The sequence below is a fragment of the Apteryx mantelli genome, chromosome Z (assembly GCF_036417845.1).
Source record: "Apteryx mantelli isolate bAptMan1 chromosome Z, bAptMan1.hap1, whole genome shotgun sequence".
NCBI lineage: Eukaryota > Metazoa > Chordata > Aves > Apterygiformes > Apterygidae > Apteryx > Apteryx mantelli.
Window position 1 is genome coordinate 55,258,600 of NC_090020.1, and position 18,132 is coordinate 55,276,731.

The following is an 18,132-nucleotide window of genomic DNA, read 5'->3' on the forward strand; positions in this document are numbered from 1 at the left end:
GTAGCTGGACAAGTGAGAACATCCTTCCATCGGCACTTTTCCTTGCACATGATTTGTTGCAGATGTGGGCCATTTTAACCTTAACTTAGTATCTTTTATTCTGCAGTGCCCTTCAATCTTTCATTTTTAGTGAGGTGTTGAAACTTTTGTTTTCTTTCTTTGGTCAATAAACTTACCTTGAGTCATCTGCTGTTTCTGTTTCGTCACTAATTTTTCAAAGGTCATTGATTTCTAAGGCAGACCAAAGGTTTCCTTTAGTAATCTCATCTGAAAATTGCTGGTGTTACTGAAGAAATGAATGTTTTAAGTCATTGATGACAGATTGTATTTTCCTTCTCCTGTATTCTAGAAGGATTTTTGAAATTATATCTTTTACAGTAATGCCATTTTTGAAATTGGAAAATGTAGTTATTTTCTCTCCTACGTGACCTGATTTAGTAGGTGTTAGCGTGGTTACTGGAGGGAGACCTGTGTTTAGATGGAGAAAGAAGCAGTATGGGGTCATTGACTATCCAGGGGAGCCTTTACACAGAATATGAGACTCAGGTTCAGTTTGAAGCTCTCTCTCTCAGCTTCCTGAGAGAGTGCTTTAACCAACAGAATATAAAGTATACCGATGAGGGTGTTCTCCCAGTACCACCTGCTGGGGCTATTCTATGTTTCAAAGGTTATTTAAATGTCTATTTCATGAGAGGGACGGTTAGGGCATTTTACTAGGAGAGAGGAGACCTGAGCTTATGTTCTAATAAATGTAAAATATTATTTTTATACAACTGTATTTAAGCATTCACTGGAACAGCACTGAAATGCAGGTTGTCTCTCTTTTACATAACACCATGACCATTAAGCTATGGGCTATCTAACTCCATGAAAATTTAACCACTAAAAGTAAAGTGGAGAGAGCATCTACGTACTTGAAAACCTGCTGGACATAGTGTTAAATGGGAGCATGAATAGAGCACGTTTAGATCAGAGGCAAAGAAAGGAACTGAACCTAAGCCCCTTTTATCTGTGGTTGTCTTCTAATTGCTATGGCAATGTCTGAAAATGGAAGATATACTATCTCCCCCCCCCCCCCATGTTATAGAGAAAGAATTAATGTATATACCTGTGCCCAGAAAAGACAATTAGGATTATGAAAAGTAATTGGTATTATGAATCCCTCTGGACATGGCCCCTACCTTGAAACCAAAAGTAAGCCACTTAGGCCTCAGAGAAATGGTAGGATCTGAGTCCTACCTTTGGGCTTGGTACTCTCCTGACGGTGGTGCCCTACTCAGCTTTCTGGGTTTTGCACATCCCATTCTTAAGGTTGCCTACACAGCAAACCTCAGGAAAATTAACTTGAAATAACTTAAAAAAAAATGAACTAGTTAATGTACTAATTAGTTAAGTTCTTGTTGACACACTTAGGAGAATTAGAGTAACTGGTAACTTGGTTTACAGTAATTGACTTTGGAGGTGAATTTAAGTTGAACTGATACAGGGCTACTTTAATTTGAAGGCAAAGTGTGAACACAGGACTTGCATAAAGTTTAAGTAATTTTGAAGTCACATCTTCAGTTAGTTAAGATTAGGTCTCTTCCAAGTAAGCTGTCAGGTGCCTATGCTCATCCTTTGCATTACTGAATGAGCAGAAGTGCTTAAACTGCACGTAACATCTTGATTCCCTACCAGGGCAGCTGCAAATTAAATGCCGCAGTGTCTAAAACCTTTGCAGAATGCCTCCTCCTTGGTGCTACCAACCACTTCCAAATTGGAAAGGGAAGATACAATTTATGGGTTGCCAGCCTTCTCCCCCAGCCCACACACCCTGCTTTGGAAAGCTGGCATTGAAATGCTCCCAGCTGGGCTCTGGAGAGGCACTCAGAGCTCTCGGCAGCACATTGAGATAATAGCGAGTTAATGCTGTCGCTGTTTGGCTGGAAACAATTTTCTGCAATATTGGATTCAGAGGACAGCAGCATGTCTGGAAAAACAACAGGAAAGAAAAGTGACAGCAGTGGGGGGAGACGCACAGTCTGTGTGGCTTTGGAGCACAGCGATGTGTATGTTTTCAGAAAAGTTTCCAATTAGCCGTCCCTAAAGCTGAAGTGGCGGTGCTTCAGGCTGACAGAAAAACTCCATAGCGCGGGATCCTGAAGGCATAGATCCTCTTTAGAGAGACAGATCTTTAGCTTTCGCTTTCAGTCATGTGGGTGGCTCATGAACACATGCAAAAAGAATTCTTCATTCATATTAATGATTGTGTGTGTGTGTGTGTGCGTGTGTGTGTGTATATTTTTCCCCATCCTAATATAGTTTCAGGCAAATGTGATAGTTTTGGTTAACTGCAAAGCCCTGTTTTGTCAAATATCAGGGCTGACTGCTGCAGCAGGTCAGTGGCTACCTGGTTTTCCCTTCCCGAAGGATGAGACCTTTCCTTTTTGCCTTTACAAAAGTACATTTACTGCGGAGTTATGAAGCACTCTTTCTGCTCCATGTAGGCTAAAGAACCCTCGAGCAATTCCAGATTCTAATGGTGCAGTCAAAAATTGTAGGAAAAGAACCCCTGTAAACCTCAACCATAATCTTTCCCCTCAACCTCTCCCTCCCTGTTGGGGCCCTTGTGGTGCTTCAGAACAACAATCTGTATGAGATATAGAGCATGGAACTAACACTGTTTAGGATTAATTGCTTAGCACAACTTGCTTAGCATTAGTAGCTAAATTTGCTGAAGCCTTAGGCCTCAGGCTGTAGCCGCTGCTATGTGCTTTGAAGTAGTTTTACCAAGGACACTGGTGCAGCTGGGAATGATACATCCTGAGAAAGTACAGATAAACTAGCAGAAGCCAGTGGGAACCAAGGTTAAGGGCTAGACAGCTTTGCTAAATAAGCAGCAAGGTACAGGACATGACCGCTGCGTGCGTGATCGGTGCTATGACTGGCTACCTGTGACATAATCTGTATGAACCACCAATCAAGGGCCAAAGCGCCGAATACCTGTACCTACAAAATAGGCAAATTGCTGAATAAAGATGGAATTGAACCTGCATTCTGTGAATGCGTATGATTCTTTCCCGTCACTCCCGCGGACCGCGACACCTCCCCTCCCCTATCTCAGTTTTTACATCACCACTTCTACCAGCAAGGTACACTTCCACATTTTGTTGCTGGCTTAGAAGTTTAGTTAGGTTCTCAGCAACACTATTTCTACACTGGCATTTTTCAAAGAGCTGCATGCTCCATGTAGCTAATGAAAAAGGTGGCATAACCATAGAAAAGAGCATAATATTATTCATTGAATGTTGAAACAGAAAATGGAACAGTGCAGCACAGTAATTTCTCTAAATACTATTGTTTTAAACTCATTTAAATGCAAGTCAGACTTACTGAGCATATCATCCTGGATAGCAACTAGTATTTATCTTCTTGCTATAATGAAAGCAAACAAAAGTCAGTTAGGAAATTGGTCAGAGGCTGGCACTCGCAGTTTGCAGGAACAGGCCATTAGCACAACTGCCCCTGACAAAGCCTCCTGATGTGTTACTGTGTTTCTCTGACACCCATTACAATTTCAACTTAATGTGGAGAATTAATCTGTATCCCCCAAATCGAAATGTTTTGACATGTCAAAACAATAATTACACGTGTGCCTTATGGCTATTTGACATACCTTGCTGAGAGGGGAACAGGCAGGTACATTTTTGTAACACGGGACAGCTGATTCTATCCCAGCTCCGCTATGACTCAGGGGGTGAATCATTTCACCCTTCTATAACTTTATTTTCTTGTCCAAGAAACTGAAAACAAACTTTTTTTTTTTAATAGACGGAGGAAGCTAAGTTAGTAATCTCTTTCTTTCATTTTTTCTTAACAATTCTATTTAATGTTTTTAAATAATAACCACTGATATCGCTATACTAATACTGAGATTCTGGAAATCAGCCAAGCAAATGAAATACAATGTATACATGACCTTTGTCTTTAAAGAACAAAAATAATTTTCCTGTGTTAGTCTGTGGCCCAAGCTCTCACCACGCTGCTTATGTTCACCAAGAACTGCTCCTAATTAGGTTGTCATGACAACCACATCGCCACTGCCATATTTTCTTCCTCAAGCCCAATTTGTTTATAAACCTCTAGATTGTTTCATGTTCCTATGTTAGCCTGAAATAGAAATAAATATTTCTGGCTGCCAACTCCCTCCCTCCCTTCCCCTCCCCCCCCCCCAAAGGAACATAGTAGCTGGTAACTTATGTTAGAAAGGATTTTGAATTTCTACTGTACTATTTAATTACTGACAAAAAGATTATAGTTTAATTTTTGTAAATAACTCATACTCTAATTACTGTATAAGGCAACATATCACTTCAAATAGCTGTCATTAGCTTAGAAAGCTAAATTTCAAAGCAAGAAAATGTGGCCGGTCTTAGCCCATGTTTTTCTTGCACTAATATTATGTATATCTAATATGTAAGGGTTTCTCACAGTGGTTCAGAAGTGCAGTGTATCAAATCCAGTGTCCTATCCCCAACATGGGTTAATACCAGATGCTTCAAAGCATAACTGAGCAAAACTTGAAGTTTCTATACTTTAAGGAAAAAAAAATTTTCTTTGAAAATGGGATTTGAAGAGGACATGTTGTAAAATTTATTGCTGAACAGAAATTGCAGAAAGTTTTGATTTGGAAAACAAATATATTTAACACTTTTCACTAAATCAAAGTATTTACCCCATTTAATATAATTGAGCACAAATTCTTTTTTTTTTTTTTTTTTTACCCCTCACAGTTCAATATTAAAGTTCATTCCTGTAGGGTAGTATATGGCTTACTGAAATAGCAGTTGAAAGTTGGTGCTCCACTTTTTTTTTTTAAACAACCCCCCAAACCTCTTTAGTTGACTAATCCAGTGCAGAAGTCACAGCTTGGAGATGGGAGCAGTGAATTCTTCATATTGGGACTAGTAATATTTTTTCACATGAGAGGTCTTTCTGTTTTTTTTATTTTCTTATTCCTTTCTAATAGTTTACTTTTCCTTCATGCTGAAACCTTCCCATATCTGAAATTACTACATTTTTTTCTTCATGTCCTTCAGTATTCTTTCCAGGTAGAATGAGAAAATCCCACGTGGTGGTATGGTATTTGCAATTATGTTTTTCAACCCTTTCTTTAGAAGTGGTTAACATCTTTCCTGCCTTTTTGATCACCTACCACTGTACACTGAGCAGATGTTTTCATTCATCTGTCCACAATGACATCTGCCTGAGTGATCATGATTAGTTCTGAATGCATCACTTCATAGGAGAAATTTAAATTGCTGCATTATTACCTTGCAGTTGTCTCTACTGAATTTCATCTGCTATCATTTTGCTTAAGAGTTAGTGACCTCTGTGTACACCTCTGAGATATGTAATACAGTATATTTGGAGAGTGGCTTTGCCATCCTATTTGAAGCTTCCTCATTTGTTATTTTACAAATTTCTAATCTGCGATACGCTCTCTCTTCTTCTCCCCATCCAAATACTTAATTTGATAGCTCCAGAGCACTTTATGAAGTCTTTTTGACTATTCAGCTGTGTTTATGGAAATGAGACGATGTAATGTTCTACAGCAAGCCAAAGAAATCCCCAAACTGGAACCATTCCAAGTATCAAAACACAAGGACATCTTCTAAATTACATCTTCTTAGATTTAAATGTAAAATTGCTTGAAGGCTACTTGAATCTAACATCATTAAAATGCTGAAGTGTGAACCTCTCTGGAAACAAAGTGAAACTATTTTAAGCCAAAATAGAATTTGTGAGGGGGGTGGTGGTGAAATTATAACAAGAAAATGGGGGTGAGGGGGAATACATATCAGGCACCATAAGGGATTTTTCCTTAAAACTAGCAAAGAAAATATCATTCACATAGATCTAACATATTTCCCAGATGTCCTTTAACTATTGTCTTGTTTCCCTTGAACAATTCTAATGATAGAGAAGCACTACTTACATAGTGCTTTTTGTCTGTAACGTCAAGCCTGTAAGTGTTTTATTTTTCTACCTCTTGCTTTTTGAATTGATTTACTTGATTTACTTTCTACCAAGTCAAGGTGCCCTAAAAGAATCCCAAAAGCCTATTTTAAAAATGAATGTTTTATGGGTTATACTGTATAGCTGTGTGGTGGTACTCTTATGTTTTCAGCAACTTATCTCTAGAACTCCCAATTTTTAATGAATCTAATCTGATCCTACTTATTTCTATTATACACCTGTAAAAACAAACTGATATTTATCAGCATTGCCATCCCTGAAAACACTCAGGGCTATTTCCATGTTACTATCTGTGGTAAAAGCTTGTTTAGAGAAGTCATTCCTCAGTGAGATTCTGGCTCCATGAAGGTCAATGAAAGCTTGGTATTTAACAGTCTCACAAATTCACATGAGGAATCTCGTAACTTCTCGGGGAGGAAGGCAGGGTGGGGGGAGTTAGGCTATAGAGCTCGGTTAGTTCCATCCACTTGAAGAAAACTAAGAGGTGCCAAGCAGCCAAGTGTTATCATTTCAAATTTTAACATTTTTGAAAAGGTTTGTTTTTCTTTATGTTCCTTATTTGCTTTCTGAGCCCAGCACAGGGTTTTCCACCAGAGATCACTTACTCTGCTCTATTTTGCTGCCACAGATAGACTTTCAACACTGTGGGGCTAGGAATAGAAGAAAACAGTGAAAGATGCTGTGAACAGTGATTAGTGGTAGATATGTCACAGAACTACCTCGAGTTTCTCTGGCTGACTTATTCAGCAGTTTATAAGAAAACAGAAGAGTAGGAGATCTTAAATAGGAAGCAAAAAAATGGGTAAAACTGAACAGATTTAGGCCAATATAATTTTAGGAGTAGCAGAAAAAAGTTTCTCTATGTGGTGTCATATGCTCCTAAAATCAAGCTTAGATATTAGCAATGACCTTTTCTTAACAGCAAAAGAACACAAATAGAACATGGAATTGTAGCTTTGTGAAATTAAATTCTGTCAAATATCTGATATTAATGATAGGTGCCACATATGTCTGGATGAAACCTGCTATTTCTACCTAAGCAACCAAAGCAACTACTTTAGACTTTGTTTTGTTGAACAGTGATGAGATTATAGATAATCTGGTAGTAAAAAGTGTCTTTAGGTAAAATGATCAGAATATCTCAGTTTGCATTAATAGAAAGATAAATCAAAACAGATCTGGTAACCTGTTTCTATTGGAGCTGAAAGTTTTGAAAAACTAAGGGAACAAATTAGTGAGATCAGACAGAATTTATGGACTTGATAATTGATGGCACTTGAAAGTTATGGAAAACTGATCAAGCAAGGCCTATAGAGAAACAGTCCAAATCTAAATGAATTAGTTACAGCTTTGAAAGCACATAAACAGAATTTACAATGAATGGAGAATAATGCTACTCATTTTGAAACTTAAAATGTGTAGGTGATTCATTAAAAATACACACTAACAATTGGAGAACTGTATGGATCAAATACAGCAAGTGTTCTTAATCTGTATTTAGGAAAGCAGGAAAAAATTAAGCGAGCAGATGAGATCAAAAAGGCTACAGCAAAGATCTACTAAACTTTCCTTTTAGAGGAAGGAATAATAGATATAGGAATTAGAAATGGGACACCATAAACATGGGTTTATCAAACGTTAGTTCATGGATAACACAATACATTTAGTCAGCTAACTTGCTCAAAGCAGGGATGATGTGGATTAATTTTTTGTATTATTCTTACTGGCAAACACAAAGAGGAGTGTACAGTAGACACAAGCTGGAAAACAACTCTCAGTGCAGCAGAGTTTCAGACCATACCCCACAGTATGCCCTATAGTTGCAGTAATAAAAATCAAGTAAAACAGCATGAGATGCAAGGTTATGGGTACAGCGATACTCATGAGTAATTTTTATAAGTTGGTGGTGGTGGGGGGAAACAGGGTCATAATTTGAAAACTCCTTATAAACTAGTAGCCCCTGGGACCTCTTTGTTCCCAAATGACTATAATTCATCATTGTAATGACACTATGAAAGAGATAATTAGAGTTTTAGAACACACCATGAGAGGAGGAAGGCTCTAAAAATTAATCTAAAATAACTGTTAAAATTTAGCCATCCATGCTCAAAAACGTATTTAAAATAGAAGTACAGAGAAGGGAACAATATTCAGAAAGATCTTAACAGGAGATTAAAGGAACTGGTTTGCCCAGCAGACCAGGATAAACATTCACATATGATGATCACTCTTAACAAATACATCAAGGACTTAGGAGTAAGGGTCAGGGGGAGAAACTATGAAAGTGTTATTTAACATGTGAACAAACACTAGCAAGTTAGCTACAAATTAAATACACAGTGGAAGTTGCATTTCTCATACACAGAGATGCAATTCTGTAACGGGCTTCCATTATTTGCTCTGCACAACAGAGATGGACTTGCTCCTCTACGACAGGAAGCAACTGAGACTTTGTCATCCAGAAGCTCCCACAAAGGTACTTCAATTTGATTTTTCCCAAGTCAGCCTCTTCAAACACTATTCATCATTTTAAAGGCACCACTAGGAAGAGAGATGTGGCACCCAATTACAATTCTGTTATGGCATCTTATTGCTCTTATATACACTTCTGTTGATTGTATTTGGCAACAAACTGGTATTAGCCTAGACTTGAACTATACTAGTAGAACCTGAACTCCTGTGAAAGGGACCTTTCAGTTCATGGACCAACAGATGTTGCAAGCCATATTACACTGTTATAGAACAACAGCTTGTTTTAGGAAAAAAAGCAAACCAAAGAACCTCGCTCAAAGAAAGCAACTCAAAATACTGGTAACAGCATTATTTGAAAGGGGAGAGTAACCAATACTGGGTTATGCTAGTGCATTTAAGATATGCATTTAGCCAGTGAGGTAGTCACAATAGAGAGCTGCTGAAAAGTAGCAGATATACCACTGTATTATGACAGCAGCATAGATGGACATGAAAATGACTTTGTACCCATGCCCTCAACAGGGCTATTAATTTAAATATCTGATCATCATATTCAAGTTGGTAGAAGTATCCTGACAGCATTAACAGTTTGGAGATTGCCTTTCATTATTCAGATTTGTTAGGCACAACTGCATGCTAAGACGAGAACTACAAACTTAAGGAAGCTATCAATTCTTTCCATGCAGCAACTAATTTGAAGTAATAACTAGAAAGTTCTGATAAGCTATAGGATCCCTATTATCAAACAAGTTTTTTGGCATGGGTTGTAGTTATTGCTGCTATACTTGTTTCCAGCTACTTTACTGCTTAGAGCCTAATGAAATCAGCTATAGCTCTCCATAGGGCAACCCATGTGTTCACAGCAGCAATAATAGAGCACACTAAAGAGATTTTTAACAGAAGAGCTCTAACAGAAGCTCATTAGAAGCTCTTAAGCATGGAAGCAAAGCCAAATAAGTGTTCTCAATTAATCAACCTGAAATACTGAAGACGCAGATTTTGTGGCACAGATTACGCTGACAGTATACTCACTGTCAGGCTTATTGGCTAATCTATCCAGGTCATTACTCCATGAGTAATCCAAAGACTATTTGAGATGTCCACATAGCATAGTGAAGCTACTTAAATATCCAGTTCATCCTAAAACTTCATTAAGGCTAACTTCAGCTTTAGAGGGATGGAGAAAAGAAAAGGGAGGAGAATAAATAGAAATCTCAGTTTAAGATCTAGAGACAAACATTGGTGTTTAACCTAATGTCAATGCATTGCAATTTGAAGGGCTATAAAACAGTTTCATAAGCACCTCAGGAGTTTCACAAAATAGACAGAGACAGTTAGATTTAAGATTTATTCACAGACACATCCAGCACAGTACACAATTGCAACCATCCTTTTCCCATTGAAAGCTGCTGTGTAGAAGGCTTCAACTCTGCAAGAAAAAGTAGAATTAACAAATTTAAGAACTCTACATTAGCTTTGAATCTAGAAAAGCTATGAAAACATGCTTTAATTATAATTTTTACCTGCTTTGCTTCACCCACTAAAAGTTTTGTAGCAAAGGCCTGTACTTCTGTGAATGCACACAGCTAAGTGCTCAACACCAGTACAGGTCTCCTACTTTATTTCTTTCACATAACAGAAATAAAAGCTAAGTGTCCAAAAGTATCAGATTGGCAAAGAATTATACAGATAGTTTTTTCTGGTTATGAGATACCAGTAGGCATTCTGTTTCCTTCCAAGAACTACTTGGGCCATCCCAGCTTCCCAGAAAGATTTGCTACTTCTCAGATTATTGAATTAACAATACCAGTTATTTCCAAAATGGAATCAGTTAAATTGAGATAAACTGAAGAATATCTATCTTTTAACTGGAAATGGCATGCTTCCAGAGTCCAAACAGTTTTTGAAGCTTGCTTTGTCTGTAAAGGTCATCAGCATCTAAGCATCAGTTAACATAGCATCAGTTGTGATAAAATAACCTTAAAAATCTTGCTTTAGGAAGTGCATTTTATTCAGTAAACAAATGAGTACCTTATGTAGGCATCATGATTGTTTCAACATGATAGAACTGAAGTTCAGAAAAATCTTGTTTTCCACAGTTTTAACTGGCACATCAGAAAGCCTTTACAGTTTCAGTTTCTCATACTGTTTTGTTCACATCACACATGCTAGATATTCCTACAGATTTTACTAGGTATAGCTTTATGTTTCTTTAAAGAAGGTGAATCTGTTTTTTGTTAGAGTAATTATCCAAATCAATACCATTCTACTGCCTGTTTGCCCAGCTGTAGAACAATAAGAAGTTGCAGAGAAGTGTGGCCTTTGGGCAGTCAAAGTTCACAAATCAATGACAGCTCAGCAGCCATGTGAAACAAGTTTAAACCTATTCTCTCCAAGGTTTAGGCAGTAACTTCATACCACAAATTCTAAGCAACTGGTCTGGGAAGGCCTGTAAATTGTAGTGATGCTTGTAGGTGACTCCTTAAATCTCAGTTTTGATCACTGATTCCACAATGCTGGAGTATCTAAAAAAGTCAGTTACCCAGTTAGCGGGATTACAGCCCGTCCTCTTCATTTCTTAAGGAGCTGGTGTCTGACTATAATAAAAGGGGAGACAAATCCACTTCCGAAAAATACACACATTACTGCCAATAGTCTCCATTTGTTTTCAATGGAAAATGGAATGTTCTAGAAAAGAAAATAAGTTTTAGCTTTGCAATCAACATAGAATATTTTAATTACTTTCTCACCCACTTGATAATAGTGAGATGCCCAGAGCACTAACAGGTTGATTCAAACTGACATACCAAACATTCTTTCTCAAAACAAATTTCCTCCCTTCTAAGAGAGGCCCAGTAATTAGAATTACAGAATCACTTAGGCTGGATGTGATCTCTGGAGGTCAGCTCATTCACCACCTCCCCCACAAAATTCAAAGTAGGGCCAAATGAGACCAGTTTGCTCAGGACCTTGTCCAGTTAAGTTAAAGTGTCTGAGCACAAAGAAACCAGTTTCTCTAGGCAATCTGTTCCAACATTTACTTACCATCATTCTGGTAAGGTTGCTCCTAACATGAGCAAATCTGATCAAATGTTAACTGGGTGTGTAAAATTAGTTTTTAGTAGCATTTCAAGACAACATGTGAAGCACATGGTACATCAGAAAGCGTTTACAGTATCATTGTTTCCCCTCATACTGCAATGCTCATCATCTGTACCACTGAAGCGGACAGTAGCAGGGAAAGAAAGTAAAGCCATTTTGCACCACCATTTGCTTGGCTATGGCCATAATAGTGGTACCCAGAAAATCCAAAGCCCATCCAATGCCAGCCAGAGAACTGGCCAAAGGACAGCCATTACCCTGCTCCTCACAACAGCATCCAGCTCACTGCAATCGTAAGACTCGATTACAGACAAACCACCTCCCAGGAGCCTATCGAGTGATGAGCTCACCTTGAGCAAAGCCCGCAGCAGGGCAGGCCTGTGTCTCAGGCCCCCCAGGCGAGCCAGGGTAGGCCTGTATCGTATTTAAGCGGCATCCTTACGACCTCTGTGACAACGGCAAGATTTTTTTCCCCCTCTCCCTTGCCCAGGAGCTGCTGCTGGGCTCACCCCCGAGCCAGGCCTGCAGCAGGGGTGTCTGCGAGCGCAGCAGGACGTGACCGCCGCAGCGTCCTTCAGGAGCGCCTTTCCTGCCGCCCCGTCCTCGAAGAGCCGTTACCCGCCCCTCCCCCACCCGCAGGCCCCTTCCTTCCCGCGACCTTCAGGCCGCGCCGCGGCGGGCCGGGGCCTCCTCCCCGCCTTACCTTTCCGGGCCCGTCCTCATAGTGGCCCCTGCGGATAGCAGACGTGGCAAATCTGCGCACACCCACAGCCAGCATAATGGCGACAGCAAGCCCGGCACACTAACCCTCTCCCCTTAGCGACCTTCCCGAGGAAGCGCCGGCGCCTTATGGGATGCGGCGGACACGGGGCTGGCGCGGAACGGCTGCTGCCGCGCGGCACGATGGGAACTGTAGTCCCGGGCCGGGCCGGGCCGCGGGTCACGAGGTCTCGAGCGGCGGCCTTCCGTTGGGCGAGGTCGGTGCCCTGCCGGCCCCGCCCGCCGCCCGCCATTTTCTCGCTCGTCTGTGCGCTCTGGGGTGGGGGGCAGGTGTCTCAGGAGGGGACGGTGTCTAACCTGGCCGGCGCGGTCTCAGCGTTTACCCAACCAGGCCCTGTTGTTTTAGCGAAGCCTCAGTTCTCGGATGTGTGATTAAGTAGGGCTGTGTTGCTCGCTAGAAATACGAAAAAAAAAAATCCTCTGGTGTCTCATCCTTATGGAGAGAAAAATGAAAACATGCTGCAAAAAGTTCAGAAGTGAGAAAAAAATTACAACAGCAGTAAAAAGCAAATAACCTGTGTGTTACTTCAAACTAATCTTGCAAATAGTAGGGCTCAACATTTAAAACAGAGATGCTGAGTGCTACCTGTTCATGGGATGGCAAAACAGTAGAGAAGTAAGAGTCAAAATCTGTGCTTAATTTATATCTGTATGATACCACAGAAACAGATATCACAGGTTGGATTTAACTGATGGCCTTAGGTCTGGAAACTGGTAAGAGGCTGCTGAATATGGGTGAGACAATTGATAAAGATATATGCCATATTGCCAGTTTTCATGAGCTTATTCCGGGGTATTTTTATTTAAAAGTTACAGTTCGAAGAAGTAAGTTGTGACTATATGAGAAAAAAAAACACCTTTTGTGTTTGGAAAGGGAATAACAAAAACCTGGACAGGATAATTTCCATCCATTTCCATGTATGCATCTGGTTTTTTTACATGCACTATTTTAAAGCCAAACTATGCATTTTTTTTTCAACAAAAAAAAAATTTGATGCTGCCATTGCTGTGTTAAGAGGATGGAATATTTTTTTCATAGCCTTTCTACATAGGTATATACTATTTAGGGAAGGCTAGAAAAACTGTATTTATGTGCTCACCAACATATCAATTTTGTGAATGTGGGTTAGCTACTATGAATTTGAGCAGTGAGACATAATTACATTAGTTGCTACTTAGAACATTACTTTGGAAAATAGGGAAGGAGAGTAATTAAGAAGCAGTAAGAGGGGATTATTGATTGTATTGTATATGGTTGTATTGAGAGGCAAAAATTGTATTCAAGAAGAAGAGGTAAAGCAACATGAAACAACAAAGAGGTTTTAAAATATTTAAAGGGTATCAAATGAAAGTATTCACATAATACAAATTAAAGAGGAATTAGGTGCAAAGATTTAGTTTTTATGAAGGATTTCATTTATGAATTACAAAACAAAAAGCAGTATCAGTGAATTTGCAAGATATCTAGGTGCATTTTTAAACACTTCAAAAAAATACTTCAGTTAGTAAGCAGTAGATTTATGCTGAGATGCTTTCCTACACCTGGGTTTTAATGTGAGTTAATTAAACTGCCAGGATAATGCATCAATAACTTATTATACTTCTTCTGAGTCCAGAGCTTCCCAAAGTTGGAGTGTAAACTGAGTTAGTTCAAATGTAGTTTTGGGGGGTGTTCTCTGTCCTTGAGCTTCCTGGGATAATCTAACTCTGTCCTACCTTTGTTGAATTGTGGTAGGTTTATAATAAAATTCAACTCTATAATTCTAATTGCACATTTTGTAAAAATAGGAGTTTTCACTAGTTCTTTTGGCCCAAAATTCTTTTCTCTTTCCTGTTTTGTTGCCTGTATAGGGATTCTGTGGAAAGCTGTTTGGAAATCAAATTTTGAGCCAGATCATCCTCATCCACATACTCATTGATGTCTTCACAGAATGTCAGGAGGTTTGTAATATAGGGCTTCTGATTATAGAAGCAGTATTGGCCCCCCCCTCCCCCCCCCTCGCTCCATAGATCGTATTTATTCAGCTGTCTGCTTGTTCTATCCTTATTATAATCTGTACTAAATTGTCCTTTACAGATTTCAGTCTCACAAACCTGTAGTTCCCCTTGGAAACTTCTGTAATAAATGGATATCATGTTTGCCACCCACCAGTCCATACCAAGGAAATTTTAAGTAGGCGCTTAGCCCGACTATTAATAATTCAGCTATTCATCATTGATTTCTCTTAGAAACTCATTTGTATGTGAATATCATTTGGTTGTGGTGATTTGTTAGTGCTTATTTTGTCCATAAATACACCATAACCTCCTCTATAATTACTTAAATTTTCATACAGATCCCATGCTGCATCCCTTGCAAAAAAAATGTGGCATGCAAACCTACATCCTACGTTCTTCCACAGCGAATGTCAATGTAAAGAATCCACTCAGCATAGCCTTGTCCTTTCTGAGTGCTTCTCTTATTCCTTGACTGTCAATAGGTAATACAGAACTCTAGCAGACCTTTTGCTCCTGTTTGAAAAAAGATTTAGTTGTGATTCCTTTAGCTAGTTGTTTTTGAGATTTTTTTTGTCTAGATATATTTTTCATTTGATATGTCAGATTCTACAATCTTTTCTTCATTTTGATAATTTTTAGGTGTTTTGGAGGATGCTATCCTGTTTCTACTAACTTCTCTTGCTTTTTAGCCAGGCTATTAGTTACTAGGGTAGATACTAAGTTCCCTCTAGTAGGTAATATTACTCCACCACTGTCATAGTTTACTTGCTGTTTTTCCTGTGTATTTTGAATCCTGGTACTACAGTATTTTGTTGTTTGACTTCTTTCTGAGAAGTTTGGGATAGGCTGAGATGTCACTGTTTTCTTTTAGGGCTATCCTGAGTATTTCTACGCATAACAATGTTAGCAGGGCCAAAGGCAGTAGATTCAGTATCTTGATTTCCCAATAATCCAGAAATCCTCTAGACTGGTTGCTACAGTGACATAGTCTTGGACTTTCATTAGCAATACTAGTTTAATCCATGAACTGGTGGTTTGCAGTTCTTTTCTATATATAGAGATCTGTAGGTAGATATGATAGACATTTTCAGGAGAAGGAATAAAAGTGGAGGGAGGCAGCTCATTTTATGAAATGGAAAGTATTACTGCTCTTTTTCTGACTGATGCCCAAAGGCACATTTGCTTAATTCTATTGAACTTAGTTAACAATACCCTAAAAAATACATCCTTGGTAATCAGCTAACGGATCCTTCATCCACCTACCATCTTTCAAGACCTTATATTTGTTTAATAACTGATGAAGAAATTTGTACTGACACTCACATCTACTTACCTTCAAAATATAAACTTGGAAATGAAATACCTTTATCCTATTAACAGGCTCCAGCAATGCTGTCCAAGCTGAAGCAGGTGTTTGAGAAAAACATGCAGGTAGAGTTTAGAGCAGACTAATTTGCCTTAAATTGAAATTTTAGCAAAGAAATGAAAGATAATACCTTTCATATTATTAGAAGTATGATGTACATTGATTACAATGATGATAATCAGGTAGCTGGGCAGATTATTATAGAACATAGTAAATGCTCCATTGGGTGCATTTGTAAAAAGATCATCTAACTCATACACAAACTGTGGGGCTTGCAGAAGGAATGACTGGGTGAAATTCCCTGGCCTGTATTATGCAGGGGATCAGAACAGATTATTATAATGGTACCTTCTGACGTTTAAAACTATGAATTGTTGAATCTAGGCTTTTAATTCACATCCAGTTTCTTATATCCGCAATTCTTTCTTACTTTAAAAAATCCATTACTATAATTGGTTAGATTTGCCAGGTTATCTTCTTCATCTTTAGCATATATATATATATATATATATATATTTTTTTTTTTTGCTTTTGGATATGACTTGGAAATAAATTCTTTCCATTACTGCTTTCCTATTGCTACTCAATTTTCTTCACAAAGAACATTCCTCTTCTTGAACTGTGAGGCAAAAATATAAGTAAGGAAAAAGCCAGATAATTAAAGTAGATAATTTTTAATGTCTAATTTTTGTGATCTTGATGAAATAAAGCCTAATGGACATATTAGCAAAAATACACTGGGCCACCAAATGATGTCCATTTCCAAGCTGATCATGCCAATTACTGAAATAATAACAGAACAAAGATACAGGTCATATTGACTTTTTCAATCCTGTTTTATCAGAAACAGGTGTTTTTCACTGTTAAAATGGTATGTGGTTGAATTCAGATCTATGTACTTAATGAAAATATTTTTATTAGCATAAACTCCTTAAATTTTTTTTAGTAGTGTCATAAAGTGGGGTCTGAGGAGACAAAACAACTATCATGTAAGACACCTTAGGAAAATACTAGTTTCTTCAGAAACTGTCCATTTTGGGGGGGCAAGATAAAATATTTTGCAGAACAGTTACAATTAGGAGTTATCTTCCTCCAGTCATGAGGTTGGGATGAATTACTGATAATTGAGATATTAACCACAAGCTTGAGCAATTGTAAAATGCCAATTAATGAAGGAGAAAGGCTGAAAATAAGCTGTAGGAGGCATTATATAATGGATATTAATTGTGTATTTCTAGCAAAACTATAGATTAATAGCAGTATCTAAATATGGTAATTTACCAGAGTCTCATGTTCCACTCTAATTTTGCAATTGTAAAACCATTTCTTTTCATAACAGTAGCTTTAGTATTTAGCTTCCCTTATGTATGACAGGTCTGTTTTTTAACAAAGTGAATATTCTGAAATTAAAAAATGTATTGCATATATAAATTAGAGAACAGTATTAAAAATAACATGGGAAACATCAGCCAAAAAGGAAGCCATAATATGTGAAGTATCTGTATTTAATATGATGAAAGGTAGAAAGCCTAGAAATGAAAGAAGACAGAGAACGTTAGTTTAAAAAAAATTCTTAGTTTAGAAAGTTATTTCCTTTGCTTCCAAAGAGCCCAGATAATGTGCTGGAAAGTAAAACAGCTGTAAAAGGAATTGTCCTATGGAGACAGTTATAGTGCTGTTGTAGACATGGATACTATAAGGCTGTTTGTGAGACAAGGTTGTTAGGTGAAGTGGTATCTTTTATTATTTTGTTATGGATAGTTTGTAAAAATAGCCAAGCCTTCACATGTGCAAGCCTTACCTCAGGTTTGAAATTGATACAGTAAGTTTGAAAGATAAATACAACCCAAATATAATTGGTGTGAGGCATAGTTCAAGGGACACATTTTTTTTTGCCAGGAATTTTTGAGTGGATCAGTTCACAGATCCAGTTCACTATGTTGCTGCACAAAGATCTGTGCTGGCCTATGGAAAGGTGTGAAACAATTGTAGCAATAAAAAAGTGGAAATATAGGGATAAAATTAGTACTTTTCTTGGCAGCAGCATCAGTTTATACCAGCAAAAAGAATTTGTCTACATACAGCTTTAGTGCTGAATACAGATAATTGTCACCTAAGGAAAATTGAGGGATTATTTGGTATTACAGCATGAGAAAATTATTACATGAGATAAACCAAAGTGTTTGCTGAGTCCGTGATTTTTAATATCTAGCACAGTTATGAATTTTAGTTTCCAGGATCATCCTTGATGATATTTAGGACAAAATATTATCGTGGTATATGTCACAATTTTTTAGTGATTTTATATGCAAATTTCGATTTAGCATGGTATGTTATAAACAAGAGGATACAATGTGGGGATTTCATTTGCACTGTAATATTTTTACATGCAGAAC

General features: G+C 38.1%; 2 non-coding genes across 2 annotated transcripts; both read right to left on the minus strand.

Moving 5' to 3' along the window:
* Nucleotides 1-10,599: 10,599 nt before the first annotated feature.
* LOC136995465 (small nucleolar RNA Z39) lies at nt 10,600-10,659 on the minus strand. Its single transcript, XR_010887055.1, has one exon. It is a non-coding gene; the product is annotated as a small nucleolar RNA Z39 (small nucleolar RNA).
* A 985-nt stretch (nt 10,660-11,644) lies between these two features.
* On the minus strand, nt 11,645-11,707 carry LOC136995464 (small nucleolar RNA Z39). Its single transcript, XR_010887054.1, has one exon. It is a non-coding gene; the product is annotated as a small nucleolar RNA Z39 (small nucleolar RNA).
* Nucleotides 11,708-18,132: the final 6,425 nt, after the last annotated feature.